We start from the raw sequence: 22,982 nt of genomic DNA on the forward strand, positions 1-22,982 counted from the left end.
TGGGTGATCGGGTCCAACAAGGAGGAATACCAGCCAGTCGACTACCTTTATACCTGGGCAGGTAGGTGGAGCCATGGGCGGAGTCGGAGGTGGTCAGCCCAGGTATAACAGCGCGACAACAGGCGACCTCGTATAGTGATACAACAGTGAGAACAGTGATAACAATACAACAGTGATAACTATAGTGTAACGATAGTGAACGATAAAAGTGGTTTACCACAGATCATTAATATATATTGTGAATAGCTGGGGTCCAAGGACCAATCCCTGCGGTACCCCACTAGTCACTGCCTGCCATTCGGAAAAAAAACCTGTTTATTCCAACTCTTTGCTTTCTGTCTGCCAACCAGTTCTTTATCCAAGTCAATACCCTGCCCCCAATCCCACGTGCCTTAACTTTACACGCTAATCTCTTACGCGGGATCTTATCGCAAGCCTTCTAAAAGTCCAAATACACCACATCCACTGGTTCTCCCTTATCTATTTTACCAGTTACATCCTCAAAAAATTCCAGTAGATTAGTCAAGCACGATTTACCTCTTGTAAGTCCATGTTGACTTTGTCCGATCCTGTCACTGTTTTCCAAGTGCTCTGCTCTTACATCTTTTATAATGGACTCTAGCATTTTCCCCACTACCGATGTCTGTAATTCCCCGTTTTCTCTCTACCACCTTTTTTGAATAGTGGGGTAACATTAGCTACCCTCCAATCCATGGGTACTGTTCTAGATTCTATCGAATGTTGGAAGATGATCAGCAATGCATCTACTATTTCTAGGCCACTTCCTTAAGTACCCTAGGATGTAGATTATCGGGCCCTGGGGATTTATCGTCCTTCAATCCCATCAATTTCCCTAACACCATTTCCCTACAAATACTGATTTCTTTCAGTTCCTCCCTTTCATCAGACCCTATGTTCCCCGACATCTCTGGGAGGTTATTTGTGTCCTCTTTTGTGAAGACAGAACCAAAATATGTATTTAATTGTTCTGCCATTTCTTTGTTTCCCATTATAAATTCCCCTGATTCTGACTGCAAGGGACCTACGCTTGACTTCACCAATCTTTTTCTCTTCACATATCTATAAAAGCTTTTACAGTCAGTTTTTATGTTCCATGCAAGCTTACTCTCATATTCTATTTTCCCTTTCTTAATTAATCCCTTTGTCCTCCTTTGTTGAATCCTAAACTGCTCCCAATCCTCAGGTTTACTGCTTTTTCTGGCCAATTTATATGTCCTCTCCTTGGATCTTATGCTATCCCTAATTTCCCTTGTTAGCCATGGTTGAGTCATCTTTTTTGTTTTATTTTTATGCCAAACTGGGATGAACAAATTCTGTCGTTCATCCATGCAGTCTTTGAATGTTCGCCATTGCCTATCCACCATCAACCCTTTGAGTGACATTCCCCAATCAATCCTACCCAACTCGTGCCTCAGACCATCATAGTTTCCTTGATTTAAATGCAGGACCCTAGTCTCAGAGTCAACTACTTCATTCTCCATCTTAATGAGGAATTCGATCATATTATGATCGCTCCGACCCAAGGGGCCTCGTACAACAAGATTGCTGATTAATCCTTTCTCGTTACATAATACCCAGTCTAAGATGGCCTGATCTCTGGTTGGTTCCTCGACATATTGGTCCAGGAAACCATCCCGTAAAAACTCCAGGAATTCCTCCTCCACAGTATTGTTACTAATTTGGTTAGCCCAATCTATATGTAGATTAAAGTCACCCATGATGACTGCTGTGCCCTTATTGCACACTTCTCTAATTTCCCTTTTAATGCCATCCCCAACCTCCGCATTACTGTTTGGAGGTCTATATACCACTCCCACTAACGTTTTCTGCCCCTTGGTATTTCTCCGTTCTACCCATACAGATTACACATCATCAGAGCTAATATCCTTCCTTACAATTGTGTTAATCCCTTCTTTAAACAGCAATGCTACCCTACCTCCCTTTCCTTTTTGCCTATCTTTCCTGAATATTAAATACCCCCGGATGTTGTGTTCCCAGCCTTGGCCACTCTGGAGCCATGTTTCCGTAATCCCAATCAAATCATATTCGTTTACCTCTATTTGCGCAGCTAATTCATCCACCTTATTACGAATGCTCCTCGCATTAAGACACAAGGGGGGAGAAATTCGGTTGGTTGCGCCACCGATTATCACCTAAAGAGGCCGAGAAGTGGGGCGTTAGCCAATTCCCAGATGGGCGCAAGGCGCCTAGCGCCTCGCCCCATATTGAGCATGCATTTAGCGCCGGCACTAAATCTTAGCGCCCGCTCATGGACGTAGGTTGATTATGATGTCATTTGAGTGTGCAATGCCTTTTGGGTGCCCCGGACTGGAAATTCAGTGGCACCCCCCTCCGTAGCGCCTGCCGCTAATAGTGACAGCTTACCTGGACCTTACCAGGTCACTCTCGGGCTGGAGGAGCATTATTTAAAGGGGACTGGTGTGGTTTAAAAGCGGCAGCCATTTTTGGAGCACAACTTCCTCGAGAGCTACAAAGAGTTGCTGAGCTGCACACTGAGAGCCATTTGACCACTGAGCCAGTGCAGGCAGACGATCTTCGGCCTTCTGACCATCACCTTGCTGTTGGTGAGCCTTGAAAATGGGGAACCTTCCTTTGGGCACTTATTATGGGGGCTGCATTGGAGGGGAGCGTCCTGCTGCTGAATCATCTGGAAAGGGCACTGAGACGCTGGGAGAGGGGGGCGGGCATGGCCAGACGGAGCAGGGCCAACAAACATCACCACAGCAGACCTTACGCTGGCAGGGTTTTCTGACAGCAGTTTTCCTACATGAACATGCCAGAGGAGCAGTGTGTCAGAAGGCTGTGATTTAGAAAGGAGGTGGTGACTGAGCTGTGCCAGCTGCTTCAGCCAGATCTGCAGCCTCAGATAAGGTGCAGGACATCTCTGTCGGTGGCTGAGAAGATGCCTGCTGGCCTGAACTTCTACGCGAGCGGCTCTTCTCAGGCTGCGCGTCAGAGGCTGATCAGAAGTAACTTCTAGGCCCCTCTCAGGAATGTTGCTGCCATTCCAAGAACAGGAATGGAACCGGTCTGATACCCCCAAGCCTGTGAAGGGCAAGATGCATGTAAATTGCAGGCATGGCCATTGTAAATGAAGAAAGTGTTTCATTAGACAAAATGTGGTTCCTTCAAACATGAGAAAGCTATGGCAACAGAAAGCAAAACTAATACACTGACACATAACTGCCTCTCACACCCCGGAGACTGTCCAAAACATAAATCACATTCCAACCATCTTCCTTGGCCTTGATTCCACTGCGCCAACCAAAGCAACCAAAGCCCCATCAGTGAGGCATTCCGCCCTCTGCCTCACCCTTTCCATGTCTTGCTAGGGTGGTGCGCCACAGGTAGGCTTCCACCGCTTTGAAGGCCTACAAGGCAGTGAGTGTGTCTGGTGATGCCAATTGACCTGCCCCTTTAAGAGCTGGCCGGTGCCAGTGTGTCTCAGGGAAAGTGATTATTGACAGCACCTTCGCTGCGCCCCGCCGCCGCTAAATTGGGTTGCGCCCCCGGGTTAGCACCTTAAGAGCCTCATGCAGCGCCTGATTTAGCGCCGCAATCTCCCTCAGGGGCGCAATGACCCAATATCGCACCAGGTGGCGCTAAATCGCAACTGGCGCTAGGCTTTGCGCTTCGCCAGAACTAGCGCCCCAAACGGGGCTATACCCAATTTCTCCCCCAAGGTCTTCAGGCTTGTTTTTTTAACGCTGTTAGACCTATTAGAATTATTATTTACTGTGGCCATGTTTGATTTAAACCGTTGATTTCTCTGACTGCCACTTTTGTTTTTCTCCTTCCTATCTTGTGCTTTTATCCTTGTTTCCCTTTCCTCTGTCCCCCTGCTCAGGTTCCCAACCCCTTGCCATTTTACTTTAAACCCTCCCCCAGAGCACTAGCAAGCACTCCCCCTAGGACATCGGTCCCGGCCCTGCCCAGGTGCAAAATGTCTGGTTTGAACTGGTCCCACCTCCCTCAGAACCGGTTCCAATGTCCCAGGAATTTGAATCCCTCCCCCTCGCACCATTCCTCTAGCCACGTATTCATCTGTAATATCCTTCTATTTCTACTCTGACTAGCACGTGGCACTGGTAGCAATCCTGAGATTACTACCTTTGAGGTCCTATTTTTAAATTTACCTCCTAACTCCCTATATTCAGCTTTTCAGACCTCATCCCATTTCCCATTTTTTACCTATATCGTTGGTACCTATATGCACCACAACAACTGGCTGTTCACCCTCCCCTTCCAAGATGTTCTACAGCCGCTCTGAGACATCCTTGACCCTTGCACCAGGGAGGCAACACACCATCCTGGAGTCTTGTTTGCGGCCGCAGAAACACCTATCCTTTCCCCTTACAATAGAACCCCCTATTACCATAGCTCTACCCCTCTTTTTCCTCCCATTCTGTGCAGCAGTGCCACCCCTGGTGCCAGGAAGTTGGCTGCTGCTGCCTTCCTCTGATAAGCCATCCCCCCCAACAGTACTCAAAGTGGTGTATCTTTTTGAGAGGGGATGTCCACAGGGGACCCCTGCACTACCTGCCTGTGCCTAGTACTCTGTCTGTTGGTCACCTGTTCCCTTTCTGCCTGTCCAGCCTTTGCCTGCGGTGTGACCTTCTGATTAAACGTGCTATTCACAATGTCCTCAGCCTCGTGGATGGTCCAGTACTGATCCTGGGCGTGTTACCGAAACCTTCCCTGGATACCAAGGCTAGGAGAGGCACCCTGGAAGGTATGGGGAGCTGGGACTTGTCCATGAGAGTAACTGAAGGTACGAGAACTGAAATAATCTTGAGTTAGAAAGGAGAACATAAGAATATAAGAAATAGGAGCAGGAGTCAGCCATTCGGCTCTTCGAGCCTGCTCCGCCATTCAATGAGATCATGGCTGATCTTCTGCCTCAACTGCATTCACCGGCCCTATCGCCATATCCCTTGATGCCCTTACTAGTCAGAAATCTATCGACTTCTGTTTTGAATATACCCAATGACCGAACCTCCACAGCCCTCTGGGGTAGAGAATTCCAAAGATTCACCACCCTCTGTGTGAAGAAATTTCTTCTCATCTCAGTCCTGAATGGCCTACCCTTTCTCCTGAGGCTGTGGCCCCTGGTTCTAGACTCCCCAGCCAAGGGAAACATTCTCCCAGAATCCACCCCATCAAGCCCTGTAATAATTTTTTATGCTTCAATGAGATCCCCTCTCATTCTTCTGAATTCAAGAGAATACAGGCCTAGTTTTCTCAATCTCTTCTCATGCGACAGTCCCACCATCCCAGGAATCAATCTCGTGAACCTTCGTTGCACTCCCTCTATGGCAAGTATATCCTTCCTTAGGTAAGGAGACCAAAATTGTACACAGTACTCCACGTGTGGTCTCACCAAGGCCCTATATAATTGGAGTAAGACTTCTTTACTCCTGTACTCATATCCTCTTGTAATGAAGGCCAGCATACCATTTGCCTTCCTGTGGCTTGCTGCATCTGCACATTCACTTTCAGTGACTCATGTACAAGGACACCCAGGTCCCTTTGAGCATCTGCATTCCCCAATCTTTCACCATTTAGGAAATACTCCGCCTTTCTGTTTTTTCCACCAAAGTGAATAACTTCATTATCCACATTATAATCCATCTGCCATGTTCTCGCCCACTCACCGAACCTGTCGAGATCCCCTTGAAGCCTCTTCACATCCTCTTCGCAACTGACACTGCCACCTAGCTTTCTGTCATCAGCAAATTTGGAAATGTTACATTTAGTCCCTTCATCCAAATCATTGATATAGATTGTGAATAGCTGGGGCCCAAGCATCGATCCTTGCGGTACCCCACTAGTCACAGCCTGCCATCCTGAAAAAGACCTGTTTATCCCTACTCTTTGTTTTCTGTCTGTTAACCAATTCTCAATCCATGCAAGTATATTACCCCCAATTCCATGTGCCCTAATTTTGTTCACCAACCTCTTGTGTGGGACCTTATCGAAGGCCTTCTGAAAATCTAAATACACCACATCTAACAGTTCCCCTTTGTCTACTCCACTAGTTACATCCTCAAAAAACTCCAATAGGTTTGTCAAACAGGACTTCCCTTTCATAAATCCATGTTGACTCTGCCCAATCTTACTATTAGTTTCTAAGTGCCCAGTTATTGCATCCTTTATAATAGATTCCAGTATTTTCCCAACTACTGATGTGAGTCTACCAGGTCTGTAGTTACCCGTTTTCTCTCTCCCTCCTTTCTTAAATAGCAGGGTTACATTTGCTATCCTCCAATCTACAGGAATTGTTCCATAATCTATAGAATTTTGGAAGATGACAACCAATGCGTCCACTATCCCAATGGCCACCTCTTTCAAAACCCTAGGATGTCGGTCATCCGGTCCTTGAGATTTATCGAATTTTAGTCCCATTAATTTTGCTAGTACTGTTTTTTTTACGAATAATAATTTCTTTAAGTTCCTCATTCTCGCCACACCCTTGGTTTTCTTGTATTTCTGGGAGGTTTTTTGTGTCTTCCTCCGTGAAGACAGAAATAAAGTATTTATTTAATTCCTCTGCCATTTCCTCATTCCCCATTATAAATTCTCCCGTCTCTGACTGTATAGGACCTACATTTACCTTTGCCAGTCTTTTCCTTTTCACATACCTATAGAAGCTTTTACAATCCGTTTTTATATTTTTCGCTAGTTTGTGCTCATATTCCATTTTCCATTTCTTTATCAATCTTGGTCCCCCTTTGCTGATTTCTAAAAAGATCCCAATCCTCAGGCTGACCACTTTTTCTGGCAACTTTATAAGCTGCCCCCTTTGACTTAATACTAGCTTTAATTTCTTTTGTTAGCCATGGTTTTTATGCCCTAGAGGAATATATGTTTGTTGCAAATAATGCATTATTTCCTTGAATGTCAGCCATTCTATGTCCACCTTCATACCATGGCCAACTTGTCCCTCATACCCTTGTAGTTTCCTCTGTTTAGATTGAGGACCTTAGTTTCAGATTAGACTACATCACTCTCAAACTTAATCTAAAATTCAATCATATTATGGTCACTTGTCCCTAAAGGCCCCTTTACCACAAGATTATTGATTAGCCCTTTCTCATTACACAGTACCAGATCCAGAATAGCCTGTTCCCTGGTTGGTTCCTCCACATACTCATACAGGAAACCATCTTGCATGCATTCCAAGAATTCGTCCTCCACACCATTAGTGGTAATTTGATTTGCCCAGTCAATATATAGATTAAAGTCCTCCATGATTACCGTACTGCCCTTGTTACATGCACTTCTAATCTCTTGATTGATACTGTGCCCTACATTACCATTACTGTTTGATGGCCTATACACAACTCCCACCAATGTTTTCCGCCGTTTGCTGTTTCTTAGCTCCACCCAAACTGATTCCAGTTCTACATCACGATCTGCCAAGCCAAGATCTTTTATCTCAACCGTACTGATCTCATCCCTTAACAGCGCTACGCCACCTCCTTTTCCTTTTTGTCTGTCCTTCCTAAATGTTGAGTACCCTGGAACATTCAGTTCCCAGCTGTGGTTACCCTGCAACCATGTCTCTGTAATGGCAATTACATCATACCCATTTACTTCTATTAGTGCCATTAATTTTTCCACCTTTTTGCAAATGCTACATGCATTTAGATTTCTCTGCTCTGGGCCCACACTCAGGTTCCCAGCCCCCTGACAAACTAGTTTAAATCCTTCCCAACAGCACCAGCAAACCCCCCTGCGAGGATATTGGTCCCGGTTCTGCAGAGGTGTAACCCGTCCAGCTTGTACAGGTCCCACCTTCCCCAGAATCGGTCCCAATGCCTCAGGAATTTAAATCCCTCCCTCCTACACCATCATTCCAGCCACGCATTCATCTGGTCTATTCTCCTATTTCTGCTCTCGCTAGCACGTGGCACTGGGAGTAATCCTGAGATTACTACCTTTGAGGTCCTGCTTTTTAATTTATTTCCTAGCTCCCTATATTCTGCTTGCAGGACCTCGTCCCTCTTTCTACCTATGTCATTGGCACCGATATGGACCACGACCGCTGGCTGTTCACCCTCCCCCTTCAGAATGTCCTGCAGCCGAGAAAAGGCCCAAAAATGGAGCAGTTGGTAACAGGACATCAATTAGTCTCTTATTTCAGAGACATCAAATATCGACACACTGTGTTATTTGAAATATGTAAATATTAAACTCCAGCCTGGTTACAGCAGTTATTAACATCAGCTTAAACAAACTCCAACTGTCAAAATGAACACGATGTGATTAACAGCAGCAATAACATCAGAATCCAACTCCTGCAGTTACTTGTGAACTCGCTGGTGTTTCAGCAGGTGGGATGACTGAGTGAATCCCTTCCCACACACGGAGCAGGTGAACGGCCTCTCCCCAATGTGAACTCGCTGGTGTCTCATCAGGTTGGATGACTGAGGAAATCCCTTCGCACGCACAGAGCAGGTGAACGGCCTCTCCCCGGTGGGCACTCGCTGGTGTTCCTGCAGGTGAGGACCGAGTGAATCACTTCCCACACATGGAGCAGGTGAACGGCCTCTCCCCAGTGTGAACTCGCTGGTGTGTCAGCAGGTCGGATGACCGAGCGAATCCCTTCCCACACACACAGCAGGTGAACGGTCTCTCCCCAGTGTGAACTCGCTGGTGTGTCAGCAGGGCGGATGACCGAGCAAACCCCTTCCCACACTCAGAGCAGGTGAATGGCCTCTCCCCAGTGTGAGCTCGCTGGTGTGTCAGCAGGCTGGATGACTGAGTGAATCCCTTCCCACACTCAGAGCAGGAGAACGGCCTCTCCCCGGTGTGAGTGCGATGATGAATTTCCCGCTCAGATGGGTAACTGAATCCCTTCCCACAGCTTCCACATTTCCACGGTTTCTCCGTGGTGCGGGTGTCCTTGTGTCTCTCCAGGTTGGACGATCAGTTGAAGCCTCGCCCACACACAGAACACATGTACGGTTTCTTCCTGCTGTGAATGGTGCGATGTTTTTTCAGGCTGTGTAACTGGTTAAAGCTCTTTCCACAGGCAGTGCACTGGAACACTCTCACTTGGGTGTCAGTGTCTCGGTGCTTTTCCAGTCACACTGATGTTTGAAATCCTTTCCCACAGACAGAACAGATAAACATGTCTCCTTCCATATTCAAAGCCTGATGATATTCAGATCCTGAGGAATCGAATGACTCTGTCAGATCTTGACGTGATGTTTGGTTTGAGTTTCCCATCTACAAATCCTCCCCTTCTAATACCCTGTAAAAGGAGCTTACAAAACTCATCACTGTAAATACAGGACAGAAATTCAGAACAGACAATTCTAGTTTCTAAAGAACATTCTTTCCTCTCTTGTTCCTCCAAAGCTGTAAACCCCCGTCCCACACATTGTCCCCCCTCCCTGTGTTAAAGTCCAAACAAATCGCACGTCTCAAGATAGTTTTTACTCCTCTCCCTGTTTTCACCACCAACTCTGGCTGGGTTCAGTTCTACACTCAGTGGTTCCCCTCCCTCTCCTACCCTGAAGGTGCTGACTCTGGCTGGGTTCAGTTCTACACTAACTGGTTCCCCTCCCTCTCCTCCCCTGAAGGTGCTGACTCTGGCTGGGTTCAGTTCTACACTCACTGGTCCCCCTCCCTCTCCTCCCCTGAAGGTGCTGACTCTGGCTGGGTTCAGTTCTACAATCACTGGTTCCCCTCCCTCTCTTTCCCTGAAGGCCGCTAACATGTACATGCTGGATGGGTTACACCTCAACAGAGCTGGGACGAATATTCTCGCGGGGAGGTTTGGTCATGCTGCTGGGGAGGATTTAAAGTAGCTTGGCAGGGGGATGGGCACCAGCATATAGAGTAAAGAGGAATAAGGTGCATAAAAGAGCGAATGTGTTGGATAGTACTCAAGAAGAAAGTAGTACTAGAGGCAGAAGTAGTACTGTCGGAATTGCTAGATTCCTAACCAAAGGACTGAGATCGAGTCAGTCTGTCAACCAAACGAAGTTTAATACTGTTTTGGAGACGTGACAATCAAAACACAGGAGAACTAACTAACAGGTCTATGCTCAATGCTGGCTCCACGAGGACTGAGGGAAAATGCTCCTCAGTCTGACATGACGTCATCATGTTTCCCGCCGTTGGGAACGTCACGTGACCCACGTGGTGACGTCATCGCGTTCGGTCTTAATCCTACAGAGACCGCGCTATTTACATGCAGTAAAACGAATACAGGTACAGATTCATTCTGTTACAGATAATTATGTACATCAATATAAGAGTCCCTTGGTGGCTCTGCCACATGCACCCCCCCAGAATTGTCTTTAACAGTGAAAGTCAATCGAAGAGGAGGTCGGACAAGCCTGTTCGAACGACTCCTATATTCCCGGAGAGGAATTTGCTGAGCAGTGGATGGGCTGACAGGTGGAGTGATCCGGTCAGATGTAGTAGCGGCGGGCGGTCGACCACGATGTGGTGGCTGTGCAGTTTCGACCGGCCGGTCGAGGTCCAGGTGCGCGGGCTTGAGGCGGTCAATTGAAATGTAGTCGGGTTTGCCACCGATGTCAACCAAAAAACTCTTGTCGCCTGCTTCCAGTACTTGGAAGGGGCCCGTATAAGGAGGCTTGAGTGGACCACGATGGGCATCATGGCGAACGAAGACAAACTCGGCCTGCATTAACTCTGTTGGTATGTGAGAGGAAGGAAGGCCGTGGTGCGATGTTGGAATTGGCTTAAAGGAGTCGGCTGTTTCCCGGTGGGTGCTGAGTTGGTCGGCTGTGGACCACGGTTTAGTCGGCGATGGCAGGAAATCGCCTGGCACCCGGAGTGGCTGGCCGTACACCAGCTCCGCAGAAGATGACCGCAGGTCTTCTTTAGGCGCCATGCGCAAACCAAGCATAACCCACGTGAGCCGATCCACCCATGCGGTGCCCTGCAGGCTGGCCCTTAGCGATGCCTTTAACGACCGATGGAAGCATTACAGAAGGCTGCGTGTTCAGATCACGTCGGGGTCACCACTGTAGGAATTGCTAGATTCCTAACCAAAGGACTGAGATCGAGTCAGTCTGTCAACCAAACGAAGTTTAATACTGTTTTGCAGAAGTGACAATCAAAATGCAGGAGAACTAACTAACAGGTCAATGCTCAATGCTGGCTCCACAAGGACTGAGAGAAAACGCTCCTCAGTCTGACGTCATGACGTCATCACATTTCCCGCTGTTGGGAATGTCACGTGACCCACATGGTGACGTCAGCATTCGGTCTTAATCCTACAGAGAGCGCTCTATTTACATGCAGTAAAACGAATACAGGTACAGATTCATTCTGTTACAGATAATTATGTACATCGATATAAGAGTCCCTTGGTGGCTCTGCCACAGTACCATATTAGATAGGAGCAGACTAAGAAAGACTACGAAAAATTCAAAAATGGGTTTAGAATGCATGTACATAAATGCACAAAGTGTGGTGAATAAGGTTGGTGAGCTACAAGCACAATTAGCCGTGTTGCAATATGATGTGGCAATAACGGAAACGTGGCTTAAAAACATGAGGACTGGGCACTTAATATTCAAGGGTACAAGGTGTTAACAAAACATAGGGATGGACAAAAAGGGAGGTGGGGTGACAGTGCTGATTAAGGAAGACATTGTAGTGTCGGAAAGGGAGGATGTTCTTGAGGGGGCAAGGACAGAATCCATTTGGTTAGCGTTGAGGAGCAAAAAGGGTATGATCATGCTATTGGGGGTATTCTGCAGCCCTCCAAATAGTGAGAGGGATGTAGAGGAGCAAATCTGCAGGGAAATCGCAGAGATATGCAAGAGCTATAGAATGGTGATATTGGGGGACTTTAATTACCCAAATATCGATTGGGATAATGCTAGGGTAAAGGCAAAGGAGGGGGAGGAATTTCTGAAATGTGTTCAGGAGATTTTTCTTGACCAGTATGTTCTTGGCCCAACTTGGAAGGAGGCATTGCTGGATCTGTTGCTGGGGAATGAGGTGGGTCAGGTCAACCGAGTGTGGGAGAACACTTGGGTACGAGTGATCATCGTATCATAAGATTTAGATTAGCAATGGAGAGGAGCAAGGAACAATCTAGAGTGGAACTTCTAAACTGGAATAGGGCTAACTTCAATGGGATGCAAAATGATCTAGCCAGGGTAAAATGGAACCAAAGACTGACAGGAAAAATGGAACAAAGGGTGATCTTTAAGGAGGAGATGTTCCAAGTACAGGCTAGGTACATTCCAACAAGAGGGAAGGGTAAAGGAACCAACGCAAGGGCTCCTTGGATGACGAGGGAGATACAGAAGATGATGAAACAAAAAAGAGGGTGTATGATGAATGTCAGGTGAATTCTTCAAGGGAGAACCAGACCAAATACAATAAGTTGAGTGGGGAAGTGAAGATGAAAATATGATTGGCAAAGAGAGAATGAGAGTAGAATGGCAGTTAACATAAAAGGGAACCCCAAATTCTTCTACCGGCATGTAAACAGTAAGCGGGTAGTAAGAGGCCGGGTGGGGCCTATTAAGCACAAAGAAGGTGGTGTATGCTTAGAAGCGCATGGCAAGGCTAGAATACTCAATGAGTACTTTGTATCGGTGTTTACTAAGGAGATGTATGCTGACAACATATCGGTAGAAGTGGAAAAGGTAGAAGCAATGGAATGGGTAAAAATTGATAGACAGGATGTGCTAGAAAGGCTGGGTATGCTTAGAGTGGATAAGCCACCTGGTCCAGATGGCTTGCATCCCAGGCTGCTAAGGGAATTGGGGAGGAGATAGCGAAAGGGCTTGCCATAATTTTCCAATCTTCCCTAGATGCGGGGGAGCTGCCTGAGGATTGGAAAGTGGCAAATGTGACACCATTGTTCAAGAAATGGTGTAAGGACAATCCTAGTAACTACAGGCCGGTCAGTTTAACACCAGTGGTGGGTAAAGTTTTAGAAACAATAATCAAGGAAAAAATTAATGGGCACTTGGAGAGGTTTAAGCTAATTAAAGAGTGATAAGACGGATTTGTAAAAGGCAGATCGTGTTTGACTAATCTAATTGAATGTTTTGAAGTAACAGGGAGGATTGATGAAGGGAATGCAATGGATGTTGTCTACATGGATTTTAGGAAGGTGTTTGACAAAGTACCACATAGAAGGCTGGCTAACAAAATTGAGGCTCATAGAATAGGTGGGTCAGTGGCAGCTTGGATAGGAATTGGCGTAAGGATAGAAAACAGCGGGTTGTGGTAAATGGCTGTTTTTCAATCTGGAGGATGGCAGACAGTGGTGTTCCCCAAGGGTCAGTGCTGGGGCCACTGCTTTTTTAATATATATAAATGACCTGGATATTGGAATACAGAGTAGAATTTCTAAATTTGCCAATGACACCAAACTTGGGGCTGTGGCAAACATGGAGGATGATACCAATCGACTGCAACAGGGCATAGAAAGGCTAGCAGAATGGGCAGACAAGTGGCAGATGGAATTTAGTACAGAGAAGTGTGAGGTGATGCATTTTGCCAGAAGGAACAGGGAGAGGCAATATAAACTTACTGGCACAGTTTTAAAGAGTGTGCAGGGACAGAGGGATCTGGGAGTTAATGTGCATTGGTTCCTGAAGGTGGCAGGACATATTGAGAGAGTGGTTAACAAAGCATATGGGATCTTGGACTTCATAAATAGAGGTAATGAGTACAAAAGTAGAGAAGTTATACTGAATCTTTATAAAGCGCTGGTTAGGCCACAACTGGAGTATTGCATCGAGTTCTGGTCACCACACTTTCGGAAGGATGTGAAGGCCCTTGAGAGGGTGCAGAGGAGAATTACCAGAATGGTTCCGGGGATGGGGGATCTTAGCTACAAGGACAGGTTGGTGAAGATGGATTTGTTTTCATTAGAGCAAAGGAGGTTGAGGGGTGATTTGATAGAGGTGTACAAGACTATGACAGATTAGGATAAGCTAGACGGGGAAAGGCTGTTCCCACTAGTTGATGGTGCAAGAGCTAGGGGACACAGATTTCAGGTTTTGGGCAAGAGATATGGGGGGATGTGAGGAAAAACTTTTTTACGCAGCGAGTGGTGAGGAGCTGGAACTCGCTGCCGATGGAAGTAGTGGAAGCGGAGACACTCAATGTTTTCAAGGGGTGACTGGATAGGCACTTGAGGGAAATAAACTTGCAGGGCTACGGGGATAGAGCGGAGGAATGAGATAGAATGGATTGCTGTACAGAGAGCTGGCACAGACTCGATGGGCCGAATGGCCTCTGTGCCGTCATGACTGTATAAAGGTACTGACTCTGGCTGGGTTCAGGTCTACACTCATTGGTTTCCCTCTCTCTCCTCCCCTGAATGTGCTGACTCTGGCTGGGTTCTGTGCGACACTCACTGGTTCCCCTCCCTCTCCTCTCCTGAAGGTGCTGACTCTGGCTGGGTTCAGTTCCACATTCACTAGTTCTCCTACCCAGAAGGTGCTGACACTTGCTGGATTCAGTTCCACACTCACTGGTTCCCCTCACTCTCCTCCCCTGAAGGTGCTGACTCTGGCTGGGTTCAGTTCTACACTCACTGGTTCCCCTCCCTCTCCTCCACTGATGGTGCTGACTCTGGCTGGGTTCAGTTCTACACTCACTGGTTCCCCTCTCTCTCCTCCCCTGAAGGTGCTGACTCTGGCTGTGTTCAGTTCTACACTCACTCGTTCCCCTCCCTCTCCTCCCCTGAAGGTGCTGACTCTGGCTGGGTTCCGTTCTACACTCATTGGTTCCCCTCCCTCTCCTCCACTGATGGTGCTGACTCTGGCTGGGTTCAGTTCTACACTCACTGGTTCCCTCCCTCTCCTCCACTGAAGGTGCTGACTCTGGCTGGGTTCAGTTCTACACTCACTGGTTCCCCTCCCTCTCCTCCACTGATGGTGCTGACTCTGGCTGGGTTCAGTTCTACACTCACTGGTTCCCCTCTCTCTCCTCCCCTGAAGGTGCTGACTCTGGCTGTGTTCAGTTCTACACTCACTCGTTCCCCTCCCTCTCCTCCCCTGAAGGTGCTGACTCTGGCTGGGTTCAGTTCTACACTCATTGGTTCTCCTCCCTTGAAGGTGCTGACTCTGGCTAGGTTTAGTTCTACACTCATTGGTTCCCCTCCCTCTCCTCCACTGATGGTGCTGACTCTGGCTGGGTTCAGTTCTACACTCACTGGTTCCCCTCTCTCTCCTCCCCTGAAGGTGCTGACTCTGGCTGTGTTCAGTTCTACACTCACTCGTTCCCCTCCCTCTCCTCCCCTGAAGGTGCTGACTCTGGCTGGGTTCAGTTCTACACTCACTGGTTCCCCTCTCTCTCCTCCCCTGAAGGTGCTGACTCTGGCTGGTTTCGGTTTACTTCCGGGGACCCGGAAGGCCTGCCTTCTCGTGATTCCTTTACAAAGACGGCTGTGCATGCACTTGATGACACAAGATGGCGGCTTACAAACCCACAGCTTTCCTTTGCAAAGATGGCGACCGTTAGCCTGGGCCTGTTACCAGGGAAAAGCCTCCGAGCTGCAAATGCGGAACTTGTAGGTTCCCATTCGCGGCATGCGGCCTACAGCAGGTGTTTATGAAGCCCACCTGCCGAGTGTGTTACCTCACTGCGCCCCGCTGATTGAATCACTTTCCACATACAGAGCAGTGAATGGATTTTCCCCCTTACGAACATGTTAGTGTTGGAATGGATGAGATAAGTGAGTGAATCTCTTTCCACACTCAGCTGGTGAATGGCCTCTCTCCGGTGTGGCTGTTTCAATGAGTTTCCACCTCAGATGGGCAACTGAATCCATTGCCACATTCCCCACTAATACAAAAAGAAAATACTGCAGATGCTGGAAATCTGAAATAAAAACAGAAAATGCTGGAGATGCTCAGCGGGTCAGGCACCATCTGTGAAGAGAGAAACAGCGTTCACGTTTCAGGTCGATGACCCTTCGTCAGAACTGGAAAAAAGCAGGAAATGGAACTTTTAAGCAAGTGTAGGGCCTGGGAAAGGGGGGAGGGGATGAAAGAACAAAAGGGAAGGTCTGTGATAGGATGGAAGGCAGGAGTGATTAAGGGATATTAAGAGATATTCCAGGCAAAAGGCGATGGTAATGGGACAGGTTAAGAAACAAAGGATGGCTCCAGACTGCTGAGCATCTCCAGCATTTTCTGTTTTTACCCCACATTTACACTGTTGATTCAGGTGGGCGCACGAGTCTCACAGGTTAGATGATTTGTTAAAAGTGGATCGAGGCACAGAACACTTGTCCTGTTTCTCCCCGCTCTGATTGGTGTTTTCCTTCTATATCCAAAGGCCGATGATATTCAGGCCCTGATATTCCGGTGAATCTGTCAGATCTTGATGCAATGTTTGGATTCAGTTTCCATCTGCAGATCCTCCCCTTCTAATACCCTCAAATGGCATTTACAACAGAATAGACCTTCAGAACAGACAAATCTAGTTTCTATACAACATTCTTTCCCCTCCCGTCCCTCCTAAGCTGTAAGTTCCCCTTTCTACACACTCTCCCTCCAACCTTACTGTCTAAAAACAACATTCATTACATCATCTGGGATTTTGTGTCTCCCCTTCTCTCCAGAAGGAACTGAATCTGGCTGGGTGCAATTAGTTAACCTCTACATTTTGGTAAGAAGAACGAGGAGAGGCAATATAAACTAAAGGGTACAATTCTATAGGGGGTGCCTGAACAGAGAGACCTGGAGGTTTATGTGCACAAATTGTTGAAGGTGGCTGGGCAGGTTGTGAAAGCGGTTAAAAAGCATACGGGATCCTGGGCTTCATAAATAGAGGCATAGAGTTCAAAAGCAAAGATGTTATGATGAACTTTTATAAAACACTGGTCCGACCTCTCTGGAGTTTAGAATAATGAGAGGTGATCTCATTGAAACATACAAGATTCTGAAGGGGATTGACAGGGTAGATGCTGAGAGGTTGTTTCCCCTGGCTGGAGTGTCTAGAACTAGGGGGCATAGTCTCAGGATAAGGGGTCGGCCATTTAAGGCTGAGAGGAGGAGGAATTTCTTCACTCAGAGGGTTGTGAATCTTTGGATTGTGGTTGTGAATGCAGAGTCTTTGAGTGTATTCAAGGCTGAGGTAGATAGATTTTTGGACTCTAGGGGAATCAAGGGATATGGAAATCTGGCGGGAAAGTGGAGTTGAGGTGGATGATCAGCCATGATGTTATTGAATGTCGGAGCAGGCTCGAGCGGACGTATGGCCTACTCCTGCTCTTATTTCTTATATTCTTATGTTCTTATTACCTCAACTGGTGTATTCTGTCCAATTCTGGGCAGCCCACTTTAGGAAGGATGTGAAGGCCTTCGAGATAGTGTGGAAAAGATTTGTTCCAGAAAAAATGGTTCCAGGAATGAGGGACTTCAGTTACGTGGATAGACTAGAGAACCTAGGATTGTTCTCCTTGGAGCAGTGAAGGTTGAGAGGAGATTTGATAGAGGTGTTCAACATCATGAGGGGCCTAGACAGAGTAGATAGAGGGAACTGTTCCCATTGGCGGAAGGGTCGAGAACCAGAGGACACAGATTTAAGGTGATTGGCAGACGAACCAAAGGCGACATGAGGAAAAACTTTTTACACAGCAAGTGGTTAGGATCTGGAATTCACTGCCTGAAAGGGGTGGTGGAGGTAGATCAACTGTGGCTTTCAAAGGGGAATTGGATAAGTACCTGAAGGAAAAATGTTGGCACGGCTCCGAGGAAAGGGCGGGGGGAGTGGGACTAGCTGAAGTGCTCTTGCAGAGAGCCGGCACGGGCTCGATGGGCCTCCTGCTGGGCTCTAACGAGTCTATGATTCGATGATTCCAGAGCCTCACCATCAGCCGACTCAGTGAGTGTCAGCAGTGACAGCAGTCCAATCCTGCCCTCAATGGACATCCATACACTTCCCAGTTGATGTCACTGGATCTCCATCAAGAGCAGGGGCAGTGCCTGATTCTTACTCTTAGTTAGCCCAGTGGTACTGAGGATAATTATAGCCCCTGAACTGCTGCCTTGTCAGAGATCAACGAACAGCCCAGATCAAGGATTGAACTTGGTACCTTCCTAGTCAGTAGCGCAGTGTTTTAAAGTGGAAAGGGGGAGGGGGAGAACAGAATATTTAGAAAGAAATATCACTCCACCTTTAAACAAAACCTTCATTACACTGCAAAATTCTGACTTTCAGTATTAAACAAGCAAGTCAAACGGATCATCAAAAATAGTGAGACATTTCAGAAAGGCTCAAGTCACTGAAACAGACAGGTTTACAATCACTGCACAGTACAGAAGGAAGTGACTGTTAATGGGAGCTCTGTGAGTGAATTCCCTTTAAATATAAATAGGCAGAGAAAGGGGAGTCCCTGTCCCTTTAAATATCTGGCCCATTCCCCCAGGCAGTGGGAGGAGGAACAGCGCGCGGTCTCTTTATATCCTGACCCAGCGGGCCCCGCCGGATGGGCTGCCGCTGGGTCCTAAAGGCCATAGATGTATTGTCCATGGGTTAAGCCGAACAACTGAAAAGCGCTCACACAAAGTGTTTGTTATATGTGTGAGTGTGTAAACAAGACACATTATTCTTAATGTGTGCAAGCACATTCCACAGAGATAAATTATCTTCAATTATTTTTCAGCATTTTATTTCCTTTTATTTAAAATGTAACTTCCGAGCGTTGAATCCCTTTAACATTTACTGATAACACATTGTCTTGTGGGTTCTTGTTTAGAAAGTGATGTCACAATGACCATCCCGTTACCAAGGTGAGCCTGTCTGTCCACAGTATTCAGTGGGAAAGGGGATTAAATCACACCGAGGATAATGAGCAGCCACCCACCAGTCTCTGCACTTTATTGTCCAGTGATCACCTCACCATCACACACAAGCTCCTGATATAAACCTCCAGTGGGTGATGATTGGTGCAGGGTCAGTGGTGGAGTTCCTCTGAAGGAGTGATCCTGGAGTAACTCCGTGGATGTTCCGGCTCGTGTATTTTTGTTATCCTGGTGTCTAACAAGCACACATCAATAAAACAGGGAATTCCTGGAAACACGCTGCAGGTCCTTCTTTATCTGGAGATCAGATCTCTGTTGTAGAATTATACCAGCAGTTAACAGGCTCCTGTGAACTCCTCCCTGTGCTATTTTAATGCAGACTTTAACCAATTTATTTTAAACGGGTTTATTTTAAATGAGCTAACAACTGCCTTAAAATGGTAGACTCGGGACTGTCACACACACATATAAAATCTTCGTGGAATAATTACCAGTCATTTTTAGACTGGAAACTTAACCCTGCCGTTTCACTTTCAGTCAGGAACAGATCGCAGTTTGACACCAATCTCTGATTTGACAGCACGTTTCCAGCATTCACCATTGTTCTTCCTGACTCTAAACACAATTGTAAAGGAACCTTCTGTTCTGTGCCTAGGAGCTCTGACCCATGGAAGAGAGTGGCTGGGACACATTCATAGAGTCATAGAGTTATACAGCACAGAAATAGGCACTTCGGCCCATCATGTCCATGCCGGCCATCAAGCCCATGCCGGCCATCAAGCCCTGTCTATTCCAATCCCATTTTCCAGCACTTGGTCCGTAGCTTTGTATGTTATGGCATTTCACGTGCTCGTCTAAATGCTTCTTGAATGTTGTGAGGATCCCTGCCTCTACCACTCTTTCAGGCAGTGAGTGACAGGCCTTACAGGCCTTAAGATTAACTCACATGGCAACTTTGCTGTCAGTGAAGAGAGGCGAGAAAGACCAAAGTGCCGTTTGCCCCTCTCAGTGTGGCCCTGACGGACTGTGTCCAGGCTGTAGTTCTGTTCCTGCTGTACAATCCTCCCCCAGATTGTCCTTTCTGAGCTCCAGCCAGGTGATGCTAAACACTCAGGTGGGAATGACAAAAATCCACAACAGTGTGTTTAAAGCAAACTGATTTATTTGATCTATATCCAGAATATTAAACTCCAGCCCAGTTATAGGGGTTATTAACATTAGCAGAAACAAACCCGAACTGTCAGAATGAACACGATTCAGTCTGGGGATGCAATTGACAGCAGCAATAACAGCAGAATCCAACCTTTGCAATCACTTGTGAACTCGCTGGTGTGTCAGAAGATGGGATGACTGCTTGAATCCCTTCCCACACACAGGGCAGGTGAATGGCCTCGCCCCAGTGTGAACGCACTTGTGTTTCAGCAGGTGCGATGACTGAGTGAATCCCTTCCCACACTCAGAGCAGGGGAATGGTCTCTCCCCAGTGTGAGTGTGTTGGTGTGTGAGTAGATCCTTTTTGCTTTTAAAGCTCTTCTCAGAGCCAGAACATTTAAAAGGTATTTTATTGGTGTGAACAGGTTGGTGAGCCAGTAGGTGGGATGACTGAGTGAATCCCTGCCCACACTCAGAGCAGGTGAACGACCTCTCCCTGGTGTGAACTCACTGGTGTACAGTGAGGTGAGATGATCGCCTGAACCCAGTCCCGCAGTGACAGCATCTGAACAGTCTCTCATCAGTGTGACCAAGTTGATTGCACATCAGTTTCCCAGAACTTTTATAGCACTTCCCACAGTCCGGGCATTTAAAAGGTTTGTCGTCAGTGTGAACTTGCTGGTGTCTCAGCAGGTGTGATGACTGAGTGAATCCCTTCCCACACTCTGAGCAGGTGAACGGCCTCTCCCGAGTGTGAACGCGCTGGTGTATCAGCAGGTTGGATGACTGAGTGAATCCCTTCCCACACCCAGAGTTGGTGAATGGTCTCTCCCCAGTGTGAACCCGCTGGTGTGTCAGCAGGTTGGATGACTGAGTGAATCCCTTCACACACTCGGAGCAGGTGAATGGCCTCTCCCCAGTGTGAACCCGCTGGTGTGTCAGCAGGTTGGATGACTGAGTGAATCCCTTCACACACTCGGAGCTGGTGAATGGTCTCTCCCCAGTGTGAACCCGCTGGTGTGTCAGCAGGTTGGATGACTGAGTGAATCCCTTCACACACTCGGAGCTGGTGAATGGTCTCTCCCCAGTGTGACTGCGCTTGTGTTTTGACAGGCCAGAGGATCGGCTGAAGCCTCGTCCACACACAGAACAAGTGCACGGTTTCTCCCCGCTCTGAGCGGTGCTTTCTGCTCCCATGTTCAAGGTTCCTGAGGAATCGAGTGACTCTGTCAGATCATGAAGTGATGTTTGGTTTGAGTTTCCCATCTGCAAATTCTCCCCTTCTAACACCCTGCAAAATTAATTTAAAACAAGAGAAAGGGAGGGTGAGAGAGAACCCAGAAAAACACAAAGGCAGGTTGTGAAATTGAGCTGAATGAATCTGGGGATTTGTGGGTCCGGCACTAGAAAAAAGTGACCATGAAGGCTGCCAGATTGTCGTTAAAAACCCAACTGGTTCACTAATGTCCTTCAGGGAAGGGAACCCGCCACCCGGTCTGGGCCTACACAAGACTCTGGCCTGTATGGGGGGAGAGAGAGTGAGGTGGGAAGGGGAGGGGTGAAGGAGAGCGACCTTATACATCTGTAACTCGACTAGAACTTTGACAGCACCTCCCAAACACGCGACCTCCACCACCTAGAATAACAAGGGCAGCAGGTGCCTGGGAAAACCATCACCTCCCAGTTCCCCTCCAAGTCACACACTATCCTGACTTGGGCATGTATCGCCGTTCCTACATCGTCACTGGGTGAAAATCCTGGAACTCCTCACCTGACAGCATTCTGAGAGTACCTTCACCACACGGACTGCAGAGGTTCAAGAAGGAGGCCCAGCATCACCTTCTCAACGGGCAACTGGGGACTGGCAATATCTGCTGGCCTTGCTAGTGACACCCACATCAAATGAATTAAAATAGTCTGTATATATAAAAGCGACAGAAATACTTGTTCTTAAAATGATAATCTTTTACACTGTATGGACAGTGTCTGTTTAGTAACTTAATCTCTCCTAGAATTCACCTCCCTTCACAGTCCCACATTGGAAATTGTTGGGTCTCACTGGGCTCAGAAGTACTGAGGGTTAAACCCAGCAGCTTCTCCCCCCTCTCCACTCCAGCTCAAACTGTTGCAACAAGCCCTACACAGGAGGCCAGGGAGCGAGTTCCACATCCACCGCCCACCCTGATGATAACCAGCTCTGAATTTCTCCCTCTGCTGTGTCAAGGCCACTTGTTGTTTCTCCTATAATAAAAACAGAAAATGCTGGAGATTCTCAGCAGGCCAGGCAGCATCTGTGAAGCATCTCCAGTCGGGTCACTCAGTCTCCGTCACTGCCCAGCAATGAGCCTCTCCCACGCATGCTCATCTCACACTGCCGGGGTGATTGACGAGAGCTCTGGACCAATAGGAAGAGTGGGGCGGGGCTGGAGGCCCGAGCAGGCGGCTGGTCCTCCAACCAATCGGAGTGTGTGAGGGGCGGGGCTTGCACACCCAGTGGGCGGGGCTGAGCCCGGATCTCCCTCATTGGCTGAAACTCTGCCTCATTGTTAAATCTCCTCTACATTGGGGAGACCAAACGCAGATTGGGCGACCGCTTTGCGGAACACCTCCATTCAGTCCACAAACGTGACCCCGAGCTTCCGGTCGCCTGTCACTTTAATTCTCCGCTTCACTCCCACTCAGACCTCACCGTCCTCGGCTTCTTACACTGTTCCAACGAAGCTCAACGTAAGCTCGAGGAACAGCACCTTATCTTTCAATTAAGCACTTTACAGCCTTCTGGACTCAACATTGAGTTCAACAATTTCAGATTATAACCCCTGCCCCCATTTTACATGCTGTATGATTTTGCCATCCCCATTTGCAACATTTTATCTTTCCTGCCTCTTACCTTAGCACAGAATGTTCCTGATGCGCTATCAATTACTCATAAAAGACTGAGAGTTAGAAGAGTAACTAAAGGCTTTTATTAACAACAGAATGGAGGTCTGCCTCGCGTGGTCGACCGGTCCATGA

General features: G+C 47.5%; 1 pseudogene across 1 annotated transcript in view; it reads right to left on the reverse strand.

Moving 5' to 3' along the window:
• Positions 1-20,233: 20,233 nt before the first annotated feature.
• The window catches only part of LOC147119845 (uncharacterized), a 187,920-nt pseudogene continuing 185,171 nt past the window's right edge, over positions 20,234-22,982 (reverse strand). The window contains exons 5-6 of the transcript XR_015078090.1: positions 20,468-20,709; positions 20,234-20,298 (exon numbers count right to left, since the gene is read on the reverse strand). The product of XR_015078090.1 is annotated as an uncharacterized LOC147119845 (transcript). The remainder of the gene's footprint in view (positions 20,299-20,467; positions 20,710-22,982) is intronic.

The sequence above is a fragment of the Somniosus microcephalus genome, chromosome 4, assembly GCF_052327205.1.
Source record: "Somniosus microcephalus isolate GS21.2 chromosome 4, FLI_Smic_1.0, whole genome shotgun sequence".
Lineage (NCBI taxonomy): Eukaryota > Metazoa > Chordata > Chondrichthyes > Squaliformes > Somniosidae > Somniosus > Somniosus microcephalus.